Source organism: Nannospalax galili, unplaced genomic scaffold (assembly GCF_000622305.1).
Source record: "Nannospalax galili isolate Female #2095 unplaced genomic scaffold, S.galili_v1.0 scaffold54, whole genome shotgun sequence".
Taxonomy (NCBI): Eukaryota; Metazoa; Chordata; class Mammalia; order Rodentia; family Spalacidae; genus Nannospalax; species Nannospalax galili.
Window position 1 is genome coordinate 4941495 of NW_008341028.1, and position 20079 is coordinate 4961573.

At 42.4% G+C, this 20079-nt stretch overlaps 1 protein-coding gene across 2 annotated transcripts in view; it reads left to right on the plus strand.

Annotated features, from left to right (window-relative positions):
- The window catches only part of Znf609 (zinc finger protein 609), a 157381-nt gene that overhangs the window by 119898 nt on the left and 17404 nt on the right, over positions 1–20079 (plus strand). The gene's annotated exons all lie outside the window — the stretch shown is intronic.

Below are 20079 nucleotides of genomic sequence, written 5' to 3' on the forward strand. Positions count from 1 at the left end.
CCATGTGGGTGCTGGGAATCAAACCCAGGTCCTCTGCAAGAGCAGCCAGTGAGCTCAACTCTTGAGCCATCTCTCTAATCCCCAATTTTTAAATTTTATTTTTAGTGTATGAGTGTTTTGCCTGCATGTAAGTGCACCTGTGCCTTCAGTGCCCACAGAGGCCAGCAGAGGGCATCAGGTCCTCTGGAACTGAAGTTGCAGATGGTTGTTAGCCTGAAACTGAGCCTGGATCCTCTGCAAAATCATCCAGTGGTCTTAACCTCTGAGCCATCTCTCCAGCCCACTACTTTTGGATGCTTTTTGTTACATTCCTTTGAAATTTTTTATTTAAAAGATTCTGCTGCTTTAAAGAAAGGTTTGGTAATCACTTACCTAGGTTATCACTCTCCCTCATATAAAAATTACTCTTACAACTTATTTGGAATTACTTTGGTCTTCATTTACTAGAATATCAGTAAAAAGAAACAGCCGCCCTAAGCATGTTTCTAAAGCAGAGTGCACCTCCTCTTATGTCAGCTGATATGAAAATCTGCAGTGATCTTGGTTGGTCTTCCTTCTGAAATTGAATTCTCATTTACTGATTTGGTAGAAAGAAAAAAGCATTCAATTTTTCCACTTGTGTTGTAGTGCAGTGAGAATAATTTTCCCTAATTTAGGGAAAGTTACATTCTAGAACATGTTGCACCTTTAGCTAACTGTGTGGTCTTGGATAAGTTAGTTTCTGTGTCTGGATTTCAAGTTTACAACAAAAGAAAAATTTGGATTTATAATCACTCTCCATTACAACTTCTTCAGTGATTGAGATGCTCTCTGTCCAAAATTGCAGCCTGTACTCACACATGCAAGAATGTGAAACATGGCAAGTAACTAACTGGTGAACTGAATTTTTAAAATTTCATTAACCAGGTCTAATGGCACGTGCCTGTGATCCCAGCACTTGGAAGATCAGGATTTGAGACCAGCCTGTTGTGATACATATGTTCTCAAAAATCTGATAAAACATAGACCTAGGTGGTACATATGCCTGTGGTGCCAGCACTGAGAAGACTGAGGAAGGGAGGGTTACAAAGTCAAGGCCAGTCTGAGCTGCATGGCAAGACCTTGTCTTTAAAAAAATACTAATTGTAGGGGCTGGAGAGATAGCTCAGTGGTTAAGAGCACTGACTGCTCTTGCAAAGGACCCAAGTTCGATTCCCAGCCACCCACATGGAGGCTATGAACTTTCCTTAACTCCAGTTCCAAGGGAATCCGAAGCCCCCTTCTAGTCTCCATGGGCACTGCACACATGTGATGCACTTATATACATCCAGGCGAAACACTCAAACACAGGAAATAGAAGTAAATGAATAATAAAATTTTTAAAAATACTAATTATATAAATAAGTAAAATTTAAATAACTATAGGTAGCTAATAGCTTATGCTTTTGGACTCTGTATGTACTCTTAAAAAAAAAAAGTGATTGGCTGGGCATGGTGGCACACACCTTTAATCCCAGTACTCAGGAGGCAGAGGCAGGCGGATCTCTGTAAGTTCAAGGCCAGCCTGGTCTTGAGTTCCAGGCCAGCTGGGGCTACAGAGAGACCCTTTCTCAAAAAGAGCAAAAAAAAAAGAAAGAAAACAGTGATTATACTGGCGAGATAATTCAGCAGGTAAAAGTACTTTACACAACCAGAGTTCAATCCCTGGAACACACAGTTGAAGGAAAGAGCTGACTCCTGAGAGTTTTCTGACCTCCACATGCACTTGATGGCATATACCCACACTCACACACATCATGCAATACAATAATAATGGTCATAAATAAGATTTAAATTATGAAAGGATGGAGAGTTATTGTGTGGGAGAATGGCTAGGGTAGGTAAGTAGCTGTTATCTAAAGAGACCAGGGTGGCTTCTGTATACTCTGGCCTCAGGCAGATATTTGGCCCTGCTTCAGACTCTGGTTGAGCCCTGCCCTTTGGTCTGCAGGTTGTCTTTTTCTCATTATTAGGCAGTGGTTTTGCTTAACCTAGATTGTAGTTTGCCTGTGATAACTCCTCCGAGAACCTGCCTGGCAACTCTTCATCCTCATCTGATTTCAGACCTGTGTGGGTCTTCATCCTTCTCACTGAAGGGGAAAGGGCCCTCCATTAATCTTCTTTTATGAAAAGGGTAACCTTGGTAGTTATCCTTTATTTACTCTGTGATTCTGATGTAGGAGAATATGTGTATGAAATTTAGAATACTGAATTTTCAGTATTTGTACTGGAAAAGTAGTATTTAGCTACTGGTTTTTCTTCCAGGCTGTAATTAATGCCTTTTGATCTTCAGCCCTGCTTCAAGCAGCATTCACCTGGAGAGCGAGCGTGCAGTGACCAAGCTCTCCACTGTTTAGCCTATTGCATACTTGCCTGACTCCTGCAGAAATAGCTGTACCAATAGCACATTCAGAAAGAGCCTAACAGCCATTGTCTGGCACTACAAATCTTCATAGCAACAGACCACCACATGGCAACAGCAGTTGCACAAAAGAAACATTAGGAAAATCAATATCTACTCTCCCCCTCCCCTCCCTCACCAAAAAACTAACAGCCAACACATTCTTCCCATCTACCAACTCACTCCCATGAGGTGCTTTAGGACATGATGTGCTTGTATGCCCTGGCGGGTTGTGACCACTATCATATATTTAAATTCTGAAGCCCTGAGGAAAATTTTCAGTCATAGGCTTGTTTGTGTTTCACTTAGCAAATTGAAAAATAGACCACTAATCTCCAGGGGTAAGAGATGTCCTCCTTTTGTGCAATCTAACCCACTTCTCATCCCACCCCACTCCACCTGACCACATCCCATATACTCACCTGCGAACCCCAGGGAAGCTGCATATGTGGGCAGGCTGTGGACTTGTAAGTCTCAAAAAGGAGATCCTTTTGATGAGGCAGTAGCAAAATCCTCTCAGATAATCTAAAGCTGATCAATTTTGTTACCACTACAATCCTTCAGAAATAATTTTCATCCTAAAGCTTATTAAGTGTGCGGGTGAGCCGGGTGTGGTGGTGCGCTTGGGAGGCAGAGGCACCTTTAATCCCAGCACTCAGAAGGCAGAGGCAGGTTCATCTCTTTGCATTCAAGGCCAGCCTGGTCTGCATAGCAGATTTCAGGCCAATTAGCTGCAAAGTAAAATCTTGTCTCAGAAAAACAAACAAACAGAAAACAGCCTTGCTGTTTCCTCGCCCTGTCTATAATGTGCCTTTTTTCCCTCATTGTTGGACTACATGATCTGTGTGCTCCTTGTAGCTGTTGTTATTGATGCTTTTTTTTTGTCATTTGGGGAAGATTGGGGGTGGGGACAGAAGCTGTTAACAAACTTGGCCACAAGCCTTTTCTCCCAGGGTAGTGGTTTTAGACCAGTTCAGGCAGAGCTTTGCTCCAAGGCTGCTACTTGCTACTGAGGCGGCTGATGGTTCTTAATAAGCCAAGTGAGATCTCTGGCACGCTCGTTCTCCCTTTCTCTACCTCTCCCTTTCATCTTCTGTCCTCTCCTCTCTTCCTCACCTTCCCTCTCCCCTTGTCCCCTGTCTCAAACAAGGGGCTGTTCTCTGCCCCTTCTGATATCACATTATTCCATCTCCCTTAGACTTTACAGAACAAAGAAATCACAGGACACCAACTTTACAATTTCTGCAGCTGGAGGTAATTTTCCAGGCTAGGGTGTGTAGGTAGCTGACTCCAGGCATGAGGCAGCATTGCTGAATGGCCTTACGTTTTGTCTGCCAAGGCTTAGGCTTTGTTAGGTCCATTCAGGCTTCTTTGATTCTGAGTTAAATTTAGTGGGGAACCAGGCAGGCCCCTGTGCTTTCATAGGAGTGGGGACTAGAAAAACAGAGAAAGTGTGTCATTTTTAGGTCTTGCTAATTGCTTAAGGAATTTCTGTTTAATCCACTGTCCCTGTGCTTACTCCTGCCAGATCCTTTATTTCTTTTAGTTGCTGCCTTCATGGCCCTCTCTAGCAACAAGCTGCATGACAAAGGGGCTATAATGAGAAATTGGGTAACGCCAACCCCCCAAGTTGTACTTTTTTTTTTTTTTGGTCTTTTTGAGAGAGGGTCTTTCTGTAGCCCCAGCTGTCCTGGAACTCACTTTGTAGACCAGGCTGGCCTTGAACTCACAGAGATCCGCCTGCCTCTGCCTCCCATCAAGTGCCACCACGCCTGGCCTAGGGTATCTTTTAAAAAGCCCAAAAGACTATCAGATAATTTTCTACTTCCACTGAACTCGTAACCAAATGACAGGTGTTTTGGGGGGGGGGGGGTTTTTTTTTTTTTTTTGATCTTTTTTGAGGCAGGGTCTCCCTGTAGCCCCAGCTGGTCTTGAACTCACAGAGATCTTCCTGCCTCTGCCTCCCGAGTGCTGGGATTCCAAATGACAGTTTTAACCCTAAAGTTAAACTGGATGAGCTACCTGCCTGACTACCTCCACCTTTCAAAAAAATTTCCCAAATCATTTAATATACTTGAAGTAGTGTGCATTTTATCATTTACCAAGTTTCCCTCTGCTTTCCAGCTTTTAGCTCTCTCCTTAGAATTTCAATTAAAAAATCTCTAGAATCAAGTATGGATAAAGAATGAATGGGGGCTGGTTGTAGTGAGCACGCCTTTAGTCCCAGCACTTAGGAGGCAGAGGCAGGTGGATCTCTGTGAGTTTAAGGCTAGCCTGGTCTACATAACGAGTTCTAGGTCAGCTGGGGCTACAGGTCTCAAAAGCTGGGGCTGTCTCAAAAAGACCAAATAATAAAAAGAATGAATGGGGGGAACCTTCCATCTCCCCCAGTATAGTGTTGCATCAGATGCTAGACTGTTCTGTACAGCCCTGGAGGTTGGGGAGACTGCCTATAGTACAGAACATGTTAGCTGGTCCTATCACTGCCTCCCTCCTTATATTCCCCATCACTGACCCCAAATACTTGGGGTTTGTTGGAACCTGGATGAAGAACCACAGTATTGCCAGAAACTTTTTGTTTTTCCAGAGAGTGTCTCCTTGTAGACCAGGCTGGTCTCAAATTCACAGAGATCTGCCTGCCTCTTGTGTGCCTCCAAAAAATGCTGCTGGTAGCTGGGGTGGTAGCACACACCTTTAATTCTAGTACTCAAGGGGCAAAGGCAGGTGGATCTCTATGAGATTGAGGCCTGCCTGGTCTACATAGCAAGTTCCAGGTCAGCTGGGGCTACAGGGAGACTGTTGTCTTTTTTTTTTTTTTTTTAATGCTTCTGGGGCTGCAAGAATGGATCATTGGTTAAAACACTGGGTGCAGGGCTGGAGAGATAGCTCAGAGGTTAAGAGCACTAACTACTCTTGCAGAGGACCTAGGTTCAATTCCCAGCTAACAACCATTTGTAACTCCAGTTCCTGGGGATCCAACGCCTTCTTCTGACCTCCACAGGCATTGCACAATACAGGTGCTCTTACACACATTCAGGCAATACACTCATATACAAAATAAAAATAATAAATAAAGCTGGGTGTGGTGGCACACACCTTTAACCCCAGCACTCAGGAGGCATAGGCAGGTAGATCTCTGTGAGTTCGAGGCTAGCCTGGTCTACATAGTGAGTTCCAGGCCAGCTGGGGCTACTGGGAGACCCTGTCTCAAAAAGACCAAAAATATAATCCCAGCACTCAGGAGGCAGAGGCAGGTGGATTTCTGTGAGTTCGAGGCCAGCCTGGTCTACATAGTGAGTTCCAGGCCAGCTGGGGCTACAGGGAGACCTTGTCTTAAAAAGACCAAAAAAAAAAAACCAAAAGTAAATAAATAAATAAACAAAATATTGGAAAAAAAGAACACTGACTGCTTTTGCAGAGGACTGGATTCAGTTCCCAACATCCACATGGCAGCTAATACCCATAACCCCAGTTCCAAGGGATCTTACACCTTCTTTTGGCCCCAGGCATTGTATGCACAGGTGCACTTGCATACATGCAGGCAAAACACTCATACAAAATTATAATAAACGAATAAAATTTTTAATGCTTCTTTGGGGACTAGAGAGATGGCTCAGCAGTTAAGGGGGCTGGCTGCTCTTGCAGAGGACCCAGATTTGATTCCCAGCACCCATGTGACAACTAACAATCATCTGTAACTCCAGTTCCAGGGGATCTGATGCTCTCTTCTGGCCTCTGTGAGCATTGTACTTATTGTATGCAAGGGTCCACTTACTTGTAGGCAAAACACTCAATACATACAAAATAAAAATGAATAAATAAAAAAATATTTTAATGCTGTAATGAAAAGTCTTTTATATATTTTTTTAGGGAATATATGTGCACATTTCTATCTCTATATACATAGGAATGAAATTCCTGGGCCATAAGGTATACATATGATCAATTTTAATGTATATTACCAGTTTCTCAAAATAAATGATTCAACTTACACTTTAGGGGGCGGGGGATCTCTGGAACTCACTATGTAGACCAGGCTGGCCTTGAACTCACAGAGATCCACCTGCCTCTGCCTCCAAGTGCTGAGATTAATCTTTCTTATTGATTTATAGTTTGTTATATTCTGATTGTGAGTCCTTTGTCCAATATATGTTTTATCAATACCTTCTATGTCTTGCCTTTTTTTAAAAAAGACGTGGTTTCCCTGTAGCCCCAGTTGGCCTAGAACTCAAACTCGCTGGATAGACCAGACTAGCTTGGATCTCATAGAGATCCACCTGCCTCTGCCTCTGCCTTTGAGTGCTGGGATTAAAGGCATACACCACCACATCCAGCTTGCCTTTTCTTTTACTGTTATATTTTCATGAATATAAGTTATTCATTTCTGTGAAATCTTGTCTTTATTTTCCTTTTTGTTATTAGTGATTTTTGTGTCTTGTTTAACAGTTTTGCTATTCCATAATACTATTATTTTGTTTCCTCTGAGAACCTTGGTTTTTTTTTTTCCCCTTGTATTTGAGTCTATCTGGAATTTATGAATTGAGAGTCAAGATTTTCTTTTTTAATCCTGTAGATATCTGATTGGTTCAGCACCTCATAGAAAATGTCACCATTTCCCCCACTGCACAGCAGAGTCACACATCTGAAATCAGGAGATGCTGAAAGGTTGTATCTGAGCTGTCGTCTGTATATTTTTTCTGTGACTCATTTTTTCCTGAATACTTGACATCTTAACTACAACTTTATAAATCTAGCAGTACAAGTCTTCCACCTGGGTTGGCCTTCCTTGACATTGCCTTGGCTGTTCTTGGCATTCTGCATTTCCACATAAATGTTAGGATCAGCTTGAGACTTCTAATGAAAAAAGCCTGCTGAGATTTTGATTGGGATTACATTGAATCCACAGATTAGTTTGGAGAAGATTCAAAGTTTTATCCTTCTGTTTAAGCTACTGTTAGTTACTGAGAAGTTGCTGGACTAAGGAGGACCAGAGCAAGTCACTGAGAGCATTTGGGCATCTTGACAAGCATGTGTTAACTATGAAGCCTCCCCTCCCCCTTCTGAATCAGCAAGTTCAGGATAAGTGGAAATGGTTACTGTGAAAATGCTCCTCACAAAGTGATGGTTTGCTAACATCACTCAGTCACTTGCTATCTTCCTTCTGTGTACCTGTGTCCAGACTTCCCTTTTTTTTTAAATTTATTATTTTTATTTTATGTGTATGCGTGTATTCCCTGCATGTAGGTAAGTGCACCCGTGTTGTGCAGTGCCCAAAGAGGTCAGAAGGGGCTGTCAGATCCCCTGGGACTGGAGTTGGGACAATTGTTAGCTGCCATGTGGGTGCTGGCATTAGAACCCAGCACCTTCTGCAAGAAGGGTCTTCTGCAAGAACAACCAGTGTTCTTAACTGCTGAGCCATCTCTCCAGCCCCCAGACTTCCCTTTTTTTGTTTTTTGTTTGTTTGTTTGTTTGCTTGTTTTGTTTTTTTGGCTTGGTTTTTTTGTTGTTGTTGTTGTTGAGGGGTTTTTTTTTGTTTTTGTTTTTTTTTGTTTTTTTTTTTTTTTTTTTTTTTGTTTTTGTTTTTTTTTTTTTTTTTTTTTTTTTTTTTTGTCTTTTTGAGACAGGGTCTCCCTGTAGCCCCAGCTGTCCTGGAGCTCACTATGTAGACCAGGCTGGCCTCAAACTCACAAAGATCTGCCTGCCTCTGCCTCCCAAGTGCTGGGATTAAAGGCGTGCGTCACCACTCCCAGCTTAGATTTCCCTTTTTTAATAAGATTATTAGTCACATCCAGTGTTAGTGCCCTTCTGTAAGCCCGGCACTGGGCGTGGGGGGTGGGGTGCAGGATGTTCCAGTATTCACAGTCAGCCTTGGCTACATAGTAAATTCAAGGCCAACCTGGTCTACATGAAACTGTCTAAAAACAAGATGCTATTTGGAGATATAATGAACTTCAATGTATATTTAGAGAAAAACACAGTATAACCCATAATAGAAGCCAGCGAAAGTTCAAAATATGTGTTGCCATAGATTGGGGAAAGGGTCTAGATACACTTCCTCCTTCCAACTCCTGCAAGTTCTTGCACTGTGAAAAGTGGGCATCTGCTTCTGTAATATTGAAAGCTTTGGGGCAGAAAAATCATCTGCCCTGGGGCCCCAGCTGTTTACTAACTTCCTCTCTCTTTCTGCATTACTGTTCCTCTTCCTTAGCACTGACAGCCAACTTCCGTTCTTCTCTGTTAACAAACCCTGAAACTGCCAAGTAAAGATTACCAGGAAAAAAAAAAAAAAAAAAAAAACAGTTTTCAGTAGTTAGCTGTCCTTCTTAACCTCTGGCCAGAAAAGGCTAGAAAAGAAAGGTGCCTGGCATAAGCCAGTACTAGCCATGCTGTCTCCCTGGGCCTTCTTAGTTAGATCATGATAGCCTCTCCTGAGCCACCTCCTGTAGTCATGTATGACTAAGGTATGTCCTTACTCAGCAGTTTAAGGGGGTGGGGAACCAAGCTTTCTGGTACTTCTGCAATTTCCTGGCATAAGAACTTCCTTGGTAGCACACACCTTTTATCCCAGCATTCAGGAGGCAGAAGCAGGCAGGTCCCTCTGATATTGAGGCCAGCCTGGTCTACATAGTAAGTTCCAGGCCAGTTGGAACTCTCAAAAAACAAAAAAGAAAAAAAAAAGAAAAAGAACTTTCAGATAGCGGAAGACCCCACTGCATCTTTAGCATTCCTCTATAGCCTGGGTACAGAATGGTTTACATTCAGTGGATGTTATACTTTGGCCTTACCTCTTTGTAGCATTTTAGCTGTAGCAAATCTACCGAACCACCCCCAAATTGGCACTTAGCTTGATAATGATTTCAACTCTATTTTCTTTTGCCTAAAATTCTGTGGAAATAAAATATGCTCACATGAAAATGGTGATGGATATTATTAATCTAGTGCTGTCTTTGGCTTTTCTAGCATCAGAAGATCCCAGAAATAAAAGCTGAGCATTTGTTTTTCCTGCCTACCTCAAATTTGAAGGATGGAATGCATTGAAGTGTCTACTGAAGTTCCTGTAGTACCTTAGAGCAAACCTGTATAAAATGAATAGTTTCAGCTGGGCATTGTGGTACATACCTTTAGTCTCAGTACTTAGGAGGCAGAGCCAGGTGGATCTCTATGACATTGAGGCCAGCCTGGTCTACATAGCAAGTGTCAGGCCAACTGGGCCTAGATGGAGGCCCTGTCTCACAAAAAACAACCCCCAAAAAGAATAGTTTCAGATGGTAACAATGTGTCCAGTGATTTCAGGCTGGTGGGCATCAGTTCCTAGTTACTTTTTTTTTTTTTTTTTGGTCTTTTTTATACTTTTATTATTTATTTATTTATTTAATTTATTTATTATATGTGTTATGCCTGAATATATGTGCACCCATGCCGTGCAGTGCCCTCAGAGGTCAGAAGAGGACATTGGAGCTCTTGGAGCTGGAGTTACAGATGGCTATTAGCTGCCATGTGGGTGCTAGGATTTTAACCTGGGTCTTATGCAAGAAGAGCCAGTTCTCTTACCCGCTGAGCCATCTCTCCAGCCCCACTTTTATACTTCAGTATCAAAACAGGGGCTAGAGATGGCTCAGAAGTTAAGAGTGTGTACTGCTCTTGCCAAAGACCCAAGTTTGGTTCCCAGAACCCATAGCTCACATGCACATAACCAACACACAGACACATACATATACACATAATTTAAAAACAATAGTGGCTGGAGGAGTGGCTTTGTGGTTAACGACACTTGCTACTCTTGCAAAGGACTTTGGTTCCATTCCCAGAACCCACAGAGCAGCTCACAACCATCTATGACTCCAGTTCCAAGAGATCTGACACCCTTTTCTGGCCTCATATGCACTGCACACACATGGTATACATATATACATATAGGCAAAGCACTCAGCACTCGTACACATAAAATTAAAATAAATATTTTAAGCCAGATGTGGTGATGCACATAATTAATCCCAGCACTTGGGAGGAAGATGCAGATCCCTTTGAGTTTGAGGCCATCCTGGTCTACATAGTGACTTGCAGACCGGCCAGGGCTGACCTTGTGAGACCCTGTCTATAAATAAATAAATTTTCTTTTAAAATAATAGTAACAGGTTTTAGCTGCTGTGTGGGTGCTGGGAATCAAACTCCAGTCCTCTGGAAGTTCAGTAAGTGCTCTTAACCACTGAGCCATCTCTCTAGCCCCATAGCACTTAAAAAAAAAAAAAAAAATCTTACCCAGTATGTGAACCATAGATGGTCTTAATTTTCCTGCTCCCCTCATTTTTGAAGGCTACTCTCTCTTGTAACTTTCTAGCTATATTTACCTTTTCCCTGCATCTCTTCTTTGAACTTTTATCCCAGGAAACAGTTCTCAGAAATTTATATGATCTCAGCTGGGCATGGTCACTCATACCTGTAATTTCAGCACTGAAGATGTGGAGTCAGGAGTATCATTGAAAGTTCAAAGCAAGCCTAGAAAACATAACGAGTTCCATATCACAAGAAGAAAGGGAGGGCTGGGCATGGTGGTATGTGCCTTAAGTCCCAGCACTCAGGAGGCAGAGGAAGATGGATTTCTGTGAGATTGAAGCCAGCCTGGTCTATGATATGAGTTCCAGGCCAGATGGGGCTACAGGGAGACCCTGTCTCAAAAAAGGGCATGGGGGAAGCAGGAGGGAAATGATAAGAGGAAATTTGTTTATTCCTTTTACATGTCAAAGTTAAATATGAGATAAAACATGCCGGCGATAGTTGTGGGAAGTAAAGCAGTTCCCATACTTCCCACTTGGGGCTTCTGCAGTTGTGGCATCTACGTCAAACCAGCCTTCCTCATAAAAGTATCTTCTTTGCAACTCACCCTCCTCTCTGTGTCCTAGCCAGTTTCCTGCAGTACTCCTTGCTCCAAGCCAAGGCACAGTTATGGCTACAGGTTTCCAGAAACTGTGGCTGGCATACTTTCATATGATCTCTTTTTCTACCTCTGTCTCTAAAGAGGATTGGAAAGCTTATAACTAGAATTGATTGAGATTAGAGGTTTTTGTTCCAGCTGCCTTCTTCACCTCACCACAACTCTTGGCACCAGCAGACAAATTTCCTTTAGAAAGAAATTGAAACTACATAGATACTATAAATGAGTTTTGATCATTTTGTGGTGGTTAAAGGGATCTCTGGCCATTATAAAGGGGTATATGGGAAAAGTAAAGTGGACTTTACTAGGAAAGCAGAGAAAAGCACAACTGACAGCTACTATTCAACTTAAAGAGGACAGGGGTGCATTGAATGACACTGACACCATTGTAAAGCGTGTCAGCAACAGCCATAAATGTTCACAGCTAACCAGTCCCATCAGCGTTGGACACTGGCCTTAGCATTTCATATTCTCTGACCAAGCCAAGGAAGTAGAGCTTTCTAGGAGGGGTGTGTGTGTGTGTGTGTGTGTGTGTGTGTGTGTGTGTGTGTGTGTGTGTACGTTTTACCTGCATGTATGCAAGTACACTCATGTTGTATAATACCCGTGGAGACAAGAAGACGACATTGGATCCCCTGTAACTGGAGTTATAGATGATTGTTAGCTGCCATGTGTGTGCTGGGAACTGAACCCCAGTCCTCTGGAATAGCAGTTAGTGCTCTTAACCACTGAACCATCTCTCCATCTGCCTAGGAAATCTTTTTTTAAAGTAACATTTTTGTTTTTGTTTTTGTTTTCGTCTTTTTAATTTTTATTTCATTTTACTTTTGGTTTTTTGAGACAAGATCTCCCTAACCTTTTTTAATTTTTTTTTTAATTTTATGTTGTATGAGTGTATTGCCTACATGTCTGTGAGTGCACCCGTGTTGTGCAGGGCCACGGAGGTCAGAAGAGGGCACTAGATTCCCCTGGAACTAGAGTCAAGGATGGTTTGTAGCCGCCATGTGGGTGCTGGGAATCGAACCCGGCTCCTCTGCAAGAGCTCTTAAGTGCTGAGCCATCTCTCCAGCCCCCCTAACCATTTTTAAAGCAAAATTTTTTTCTTTTGGTTTTGTCTTTTAAGGTTCAATTAATTTTATTTTTGGATTTTGGAGACAGGGCCTTCCTATAACCACAGCTGGCCTGGAACTTACTATGTAGATTAGACTGACCTCAAAAGCCACCTGCCTCTACCTCCCAAGTGCATTAAAAGCATGTACCACCATGCCTAGCTTGTTTTTTAAACAAAGAAGCCAGATGTGGTGGCTCAGACCTGTAATCTTAGTATTCAAAAGGCTGAGGCAGGAAGAGTGCCATGAGTTCAAAGCCAGACTGGGCTACAAAGTGAGATCCTGCCTTATAAACAAGAAATTAAAGAAATAAGTAAATAAACCCCAGGATGGTGACCTTATGCCTGTAATCCTTGTACTTGGGAGGTGAAGGCAGAAGGAATTCAAGAGCAGCCTTGGCTACATGCTGATTACAAGGCCAGCCTGAAGTACATGAGACCCTATCTCAAAAAAACCTAAATAAATAAGTCACCCAGAGAGAATCACTGTTCCAGTTTTTATATTGTGCATACTTCTTAAAGAGATTTATTTTTATTATATATGTATGTGTGTGTGTGAGTTCCTGCATTTATGTATGTGTGCCATGTGCAGGCCTGGGTGCCTTCAGAGGTCAAAAGAGACTGTCAGAACCCCTGAAACTAGAATTATAGGTGGTTGTTAGCCACCATAGGGGTGCTGCAAATCAAATCCAGGTCCTCTGCAAGAGCAGCCAGCATCTTAGCTGCTGAGCCATCTCTCCAGCCCTGATATACACAATTTTAAAAAACAAAACAAATTGGGATTCTTTTCTCTATGTTTTGGAGTTTTGTTTGTTTAGAAGAATACACCTGGGGGTGGAGAGATGGCTCAGTGGTTAAGAGCAGTGTCTGCTCATGAAAGACCTGGGTTTGGTTCCCAGCTCCCACATGGAGGCTCACCATCATCCATAGTTCCAAGGGGATTTGACAAGGCATGCACCTGATACAATTATATGCATGCAGGCAAAATATGCATATACATAAAATAAAAATAAATGGAATCTTTCTTTTTAAAAAGGATATGCCAGGCGTGGTGGAGCACACCTTTAATCCCAGCACTTGGGAGGCAGAGGCAGGAGGATCTCTGTGACTTCGAGGCCAGCCTAGTCTCCACATCGAATCCAGGCCAGCTGGGGCTACGGCAGACCCTGTGTCAAAAAGACCAAAAAAAAAAAGGGATATACCATGAACATTTTCCATAATATTAAATGGCCTTCCATAACATTTTAAGTAATAACATAGAATTCCATATTAGGGTTGTATCATGATTGATTTAGTTATTACATTATTTTCTTTATATGTAATTTCACGTAGATAACTTCTACAATTTTCTAGCTCTTCAAAAATTGAACTTTGATGCCAGCACGCCTTTAATCCCAGCACTTGGAAGGCAGAGGCAGGTGGATCTCTGTGAGATCTAGGCCAGCTTGGTCTGTGTAGCAAGTTCCAGGCCAGCTGGGACTACAGGGAGACCCTGCTCCAAAAAGACCAAAAAAAAATTTGAACCTTGACTGGGCATAGTAACACCCAATATTTGGGAGGTGTAAGACAGAGCCTTTGAGTTCAAGGCCAGCCATGGCTACATAGGGAGACCTTGTCTCAAAAAGAAAATGAGAATTTTTCTATTTTAATATTTTATTATTTTTATTTTATGTATATGAATGTATTGCCTGCATGTATGAAGTGCACCCATATCGTACAGTGCTCACAGAGGCCAGAAGATGGTATTAGATCCCCTGGAACTGGAGTTATGGACAGTTGTTAGGTGCTATGTGGGTACTAGGAACCAAACTCGGGTCCTCTGGGAGAGCAGCCAGTGCTCTTAACTGCTGAGCCATCTCTCCTTTTTTGACATGTATCCCAGGTTGGCCTTGAACTCATTATGTAGCTGAGTCTGACCTTGATCTTTTAATCTTCCACCTCTTGAGTGCTGGGATTGCAGGCAATCCTAGTGTTGGTCATTAGACTCAGGGTTTCACGCATACTATTTAAGCACCCTCAATTCAGCTATATCGCCAGTAAAGTACCCTACATATACAGGAAATCCCTTACGTATGTTTTTCAAATAATTCTGCAACTTTGTACTTTAATTTCTGATCTCTACTTGGACTCTTTCTTCTTTCTGTCCTCTTGCTGCCTTTTCTTTGCTTTGACATTTCCTTTTTATTCTTGTATTGTGTCTTCTGCTATAATCCTCGCCTCTGCCACCTATGTAGCTTTATTGCAACTGTTTTCTCTTCTGGTAAAGAGCAAACAAAAATCAATAACCTGCTTTTCAGCTAAAAATAAGCCCATAGGTGTTGATGTCTACTCTGAAATTGTGCTCTCAGCTATAGTTTATAAAATGTTTAGTGTTCTGCGCCAGGAGATGAGAACTCATGAGAACTGAGAAAGTATGTTTTCATCCTGTGAAGCAGCACAGTTAAAAGTACAGGATTTAAGGCTGGGTGTGGGGGCACACACTTTTAATCCCAGCACTCAGGAGACTGAGGCAGGTGAAGATCAAGGCCAGCTAAAGACCCTGTCTCAAAAAACAATAAATAGGTGGGCGTGGTGGTGCAGGCCTTTAGTCTCAGCACTCTGTACTTGTCACTTTGCTGTTGCTGTGATAGAAACACGGACCAAAACAACTTATAAAAGGAAGATTTTATTTGAGCTTACAGTTCCAGGGGAATTACAGTTTGTCATGGCAGGGAGGTGTAGTGGCTGGAGGTGGCTGGAGCAGGAGCAGCAGAAGCTAAGCTCTCACATCATCATGCAGGCACAGGAAGCAAGAGGCAGAGGCAGGTGGATCTCTGTGAATTCGAAGCCAGCCTGGTCTACATAGTGAGTTCCAGGCTTGATGTGGGTGCTAGGAACTAAGCCTGGGTCCTCTGGAAGAGCAGCTATACTGTCTCTTAACCTCTGAGCCACCTCTCCAACCCCTTGTTTTACATTTTTATTTATTCTGAGCTCCAGCACCAAATAAACTGGTTTGGGGTAGCAGGTGCATGTAATTCCTACACTTGGAAGTGGAGGCAGATGGATCAGTTCAAGGTCTTCCTCCACTATTTGGCTGCCCCCCCCCCAAAAAAAACCCCACTGTTAATAAAATAGTACATATGATGGGAAAGATTTTTGAAATAAGATGAAGAACTCAGAAGCCATAAAAAGTTAATAAAAGTAACATAAAAATAATTTCTGCATGTCATTAGCCTCCGTTAGTAAATAACCTACTGAAAAAAAATTCGTATTAGTAAGACTTTATTCTGTGATATTAAGAGTTATAATTGGAGCTAGAGAGATGGCTCAGTGGTTAAGAGCCCTGGCTGCTCTTGCAGAGGATCCGGGTTTGATCCCCAGCACCCATATGACAGCTAACAACTGTTTGTAACTCCAGTTCCAGGGTATCTGACACCCTCTTCTGACCTTTACGGGCATTGCACAGCATGGGTACACTAACACACATGCAGGCGATACACTCATATACATTAAAAAGAAAAAGAAAGAAAGGGCTGGAGAGATGGCTCAGCGGTTAAGAACACTGACTGTTCTTGCAGAAGACCTGGGTTCGAATCCCAGCACCCACATGGCAGCTAACAGCTGTCCATAACTCCACTTCCAGGGGATCCAACAGCCTCTTCTGTCCTCCACGGGCATTGCATGACACAGGTGTACTTACCTACATGGAGGCAGTACACGCATCCGCATAAAATAAAAACAATAAATAAAATATTTTTAAAAAGAAAGAAAAATAATTTTTTAAGAAGTTATAATTAAGAAGCCAGGCGTGGTGGTGCATGCCTTTAATCCCAGCACTCAGGAGGCAGAGGCAGGCAGATCTCTGTGAGTTCGAGGCCAGCCTGGTCTACCTAGTGAGTTCCAGGCCAGCTGGGGCTACAGGGAGACCTTGTCTCAAAAAGACAAAAAAAAAAAAAAAAGTTATAATTAAGAAATAGAACAGTAATTCAGTAGAAGGAAAAAAAAAAAAGGGTCTGGAGAGATGGCTCAGTGGCTAAAAGCACTTGCTGTTCTTCCAGAGGACCCAAGTTTGGTTTCCAGCACCCATGTCAGGCAGTTAACAACTATCTGTAACTATAACAATACAGTGCCCTCTTCTGGCCTCCACAGGAACCCATATACATGTGGCATGTGTACACATGCACGTGCACGCGCGCGTGCACACACACACACAAATTTTTTAAAAAATGTTAAAGAAACAAAGAGGGGGACCAGGGGTACAGAGAGGGGTGGGGAATCTAAGTATCATCAAATATTGTATGAGAATCACAAACATCAGTTTAAAATTTTTTAAAGGAACAATGAATATGAGTGGTTTGCTAGAAAGGTAATATAAATATTTTAAATAATTCCTTTTAAAGAAATTTTGTATAGACACATAAGAAAAATTAGATCTGGACAAAGCAGTTTTTGTTTGTTTGTTTTTTTGGTCTTTTTGAGACAGGGTCTCCCTGTACCCCAGCTGTCCTGGAACTCACTCTGTAGACCAGGCTGGCCTCGAACTCACAAAAAGATCACCTGCCTCTGCCTCCCAAGTGCTGGGACTAAAGGCATGCGCCACCATGCCTGGCCAGAATTCTTATATTAAATTCACAGAGGTTAAAAGGGTTCTAGAAGGAAGTGAGTCTTCTTGAAGCTCACATTCAGGCTTGTGTATGTCCGTCTTTTTCCTGTTAATCCCTGTGCTTAAAACTGTGAAAAATCTCTTCTTAGCCAGGCATGGTGGCACACGCCTGTAATCCCAGCACTTGGAAGGCAGAGGCAAGCGGATCTCTGTGGGTTCAAGGCCAGCCTGGTCTACATAGTGAGTTCCAGGACAGCTGGAGCTACAGGGAGACCCTGTCTCAAAAAGACCAACCCCCCCCCCAAAAAAAAACTCTTCTTAATAAACTCCAACCCTGCTTCTCTGTTTGTGGAACATGGTTCATTCCTATAATCCCAATACTTGGGAGACTGAGATGGAAGAATTGCTGCAAATGTGAGGCTAGCTTGAGTTCCATAGTGGGAGCAAGGCCAGCTTGGGATGAATAGCAAAACCTCATCTCAAAATCAAGGCAAGATTGAGTGTAGTGGTACACTCCTTTAATCCCAGCACTCCAGAGGCAGAGACGGAGAGATCTGTGTGAGTTCCAGGCCAGCTGGGGCTAAAGAGAGACCCTGTCTCAAAAAATATGAATAAATTAATAAAAAATAAAAATAATAAAAAGTGAAAAAAAAAAAAAAGAAGCAGTAAGCCAGGCATGTTGGCTTACACATACCTGTAATCCTAGTACCCGGGAGACTAAGGCGGCAAGATCACCAACAGTTTTGAGCTAGCCTGGACCACAGAGAGAGACCCTATCTCAAAACAAATAATTCCCTACAAAGTTTGAGAGTACTGTCAGAAAAGGGAAGGGCATAAGAGGCATTTCCCGAAGTACTAAGGGATGGGTAAGTTAGTACATTTCTCTCTGAAGCAGCTTGACAGTATTTCTCCAACAAAACCAAGTGCCCTGTGATTAGCAGTGTTACTTACAGAAATTTATCTTCTAAACATTATCTGAGTTAAGCAGAGCTAAAATGTTTATAAATGTCTATTCAAAAGGCAGTATTTTTTTTAATACTTTCAGCCAGGCGTGGTGGCGTACACCTGTAGTCCCAGCACTTGGGCGGCGGAGGCAGGCGGATCTCTCTGAGTTAAAGGCCAGCCTGGTCTACATAGTGAGTTCCAGGCCAGCTGGGGCTGCAGGGGGACCCTGTCTCAAAAAGACCAAAAATAAATACATACATACATACATACATACATACATACATACATACATACTGTCTTTCCTGAACTCAAGAAACAGAGGCAAGGGAATTGGGAATTTGAGGCCAGCCAGGGCTACGTTGGAATTTGAATTACGTAATGAGACCATGTCTCTGAAAAAGCTAGAGCTATGTAACTGGAGAGATGACTCAGCTGCTCTTGCAGAAGACCCAGGTTCAATTCCCAGCACCCACATGGCAGCTAACATCCATCCCTAACTCCAGTTCCAGGGGAATCCAACACACACTTCTGACCTCCTCCGGCATGGATGCACTTATACACATGCAGGCAATACACTCATATACATAAAATAAAAATAATAAACCTAAAAAAAAAAATAAAAAAGCAAGAGCTAAAACTAATGCTCAGTGATAGTGTTTCTCTAACATGCACACAGTCCTAGGTATCATCCCCAGTGCAGTCAGAGAGGAGACGAAAGACTGATTCTCTGTGTACTTATTTGAATGACCACATACATGAAAGAAAGCAGTGTGCAGAGCAATGTGTTTATATTGCTACTGTCCTACTACAATTTCAGGAAGAATCTCTTCCTGAGGGAAGAGGGAGCATGCTCTGCAGTATGCATATGGAGGTCAAGGGAAACTTTGCAGGAGCAAGGTCTCTCCTACCACGTGGGTTCTGGGGATCAAATGCAAGTTGGCAGTCTTGGTAGCAGGTACCTTTAGTCACTGAGCCATCTCACGGGCACAAGAATATAGTAATATAGTTCCTTATATACATATAACTGGAAGAACCTTGGATGTTTAAGAGCAAGAAGTGCTTTTAACCACTGAGCCATTTCTCCAGCCCCTATACTTCATTTTAATTTTTAATGTTTTGTTTTGTTTTGTTTTTGGTCTTTTTGAGATAGGATCTCTGTGTAGCCCCAACTGACATGGAACTCACTATGTAGACCAGGCTGGCCTTGAACTCACAGAGATCCGTCCCCCTGCCTCTGCCTCCCAAGTGTGGGAATTGAAGGTATGGGCCACTATGCCCAGCTAAAATATTTTTTAAAACAGCAAAATAGGGCTGGAAAGATGGCTCAACAGTTAAGAGCACTGGCTGCTCTTGCAGAGGACCCACGTTCCTGAGCACCCAACATGGTAGCTAACAATCGTCTATAACTCCCAATTCCAGATCTGACACCCTCTTCTGACCTCTGTGGACATTGCATGACACAGGTCTACTTACACACATGCAGGCAATACACGCACACATATAAAATTAAAAAAATAAAAATTTTTTTAAAAGTTAAAAAAAAGCCAGCAAAAAACAGTGAAAGTGTACCAGAAAACCTAAGATATCCACCAACAAAAGAATACAATAGATTGTAGTCAAATCATTCACTGAAATATTTGAACCCAGTTAAAATAAATCCATTAAACCAGGCATGGTGTTATATACCTATAAACTCAGAACTTAGCAAGTAGAGGCATTCAAAGCCATCCTCAGCTAGATAGTTTTGAGGCTAGACTTGACTACTTAGTAGTGAGACTCTGTCTCAGAACAAAACAAAACAAAAACAACTGGGAAGACTTAAGAACATGGCTCAGTCGGTAGAATGTAGAATGCTTGTCTAGCATGCACAGAGCCCGGGTTCCATCCCCAGCACCATAAAACCTGGTATAGTGGGGCATGTCTGTAATCCCAACACTCAAGAAGTGGAAGGAGACTCAGAAGTTCAAGGTTATCTTCAACTACATAGCAAGTTGAGAACGGCCTCAGATACATGAGACCCTGTCTATAAAAAAGCAAAGAAAAAATATGTCTGGACTAGGCTATGAAGTCTTTGAACTGTTGCCCATCCAGAG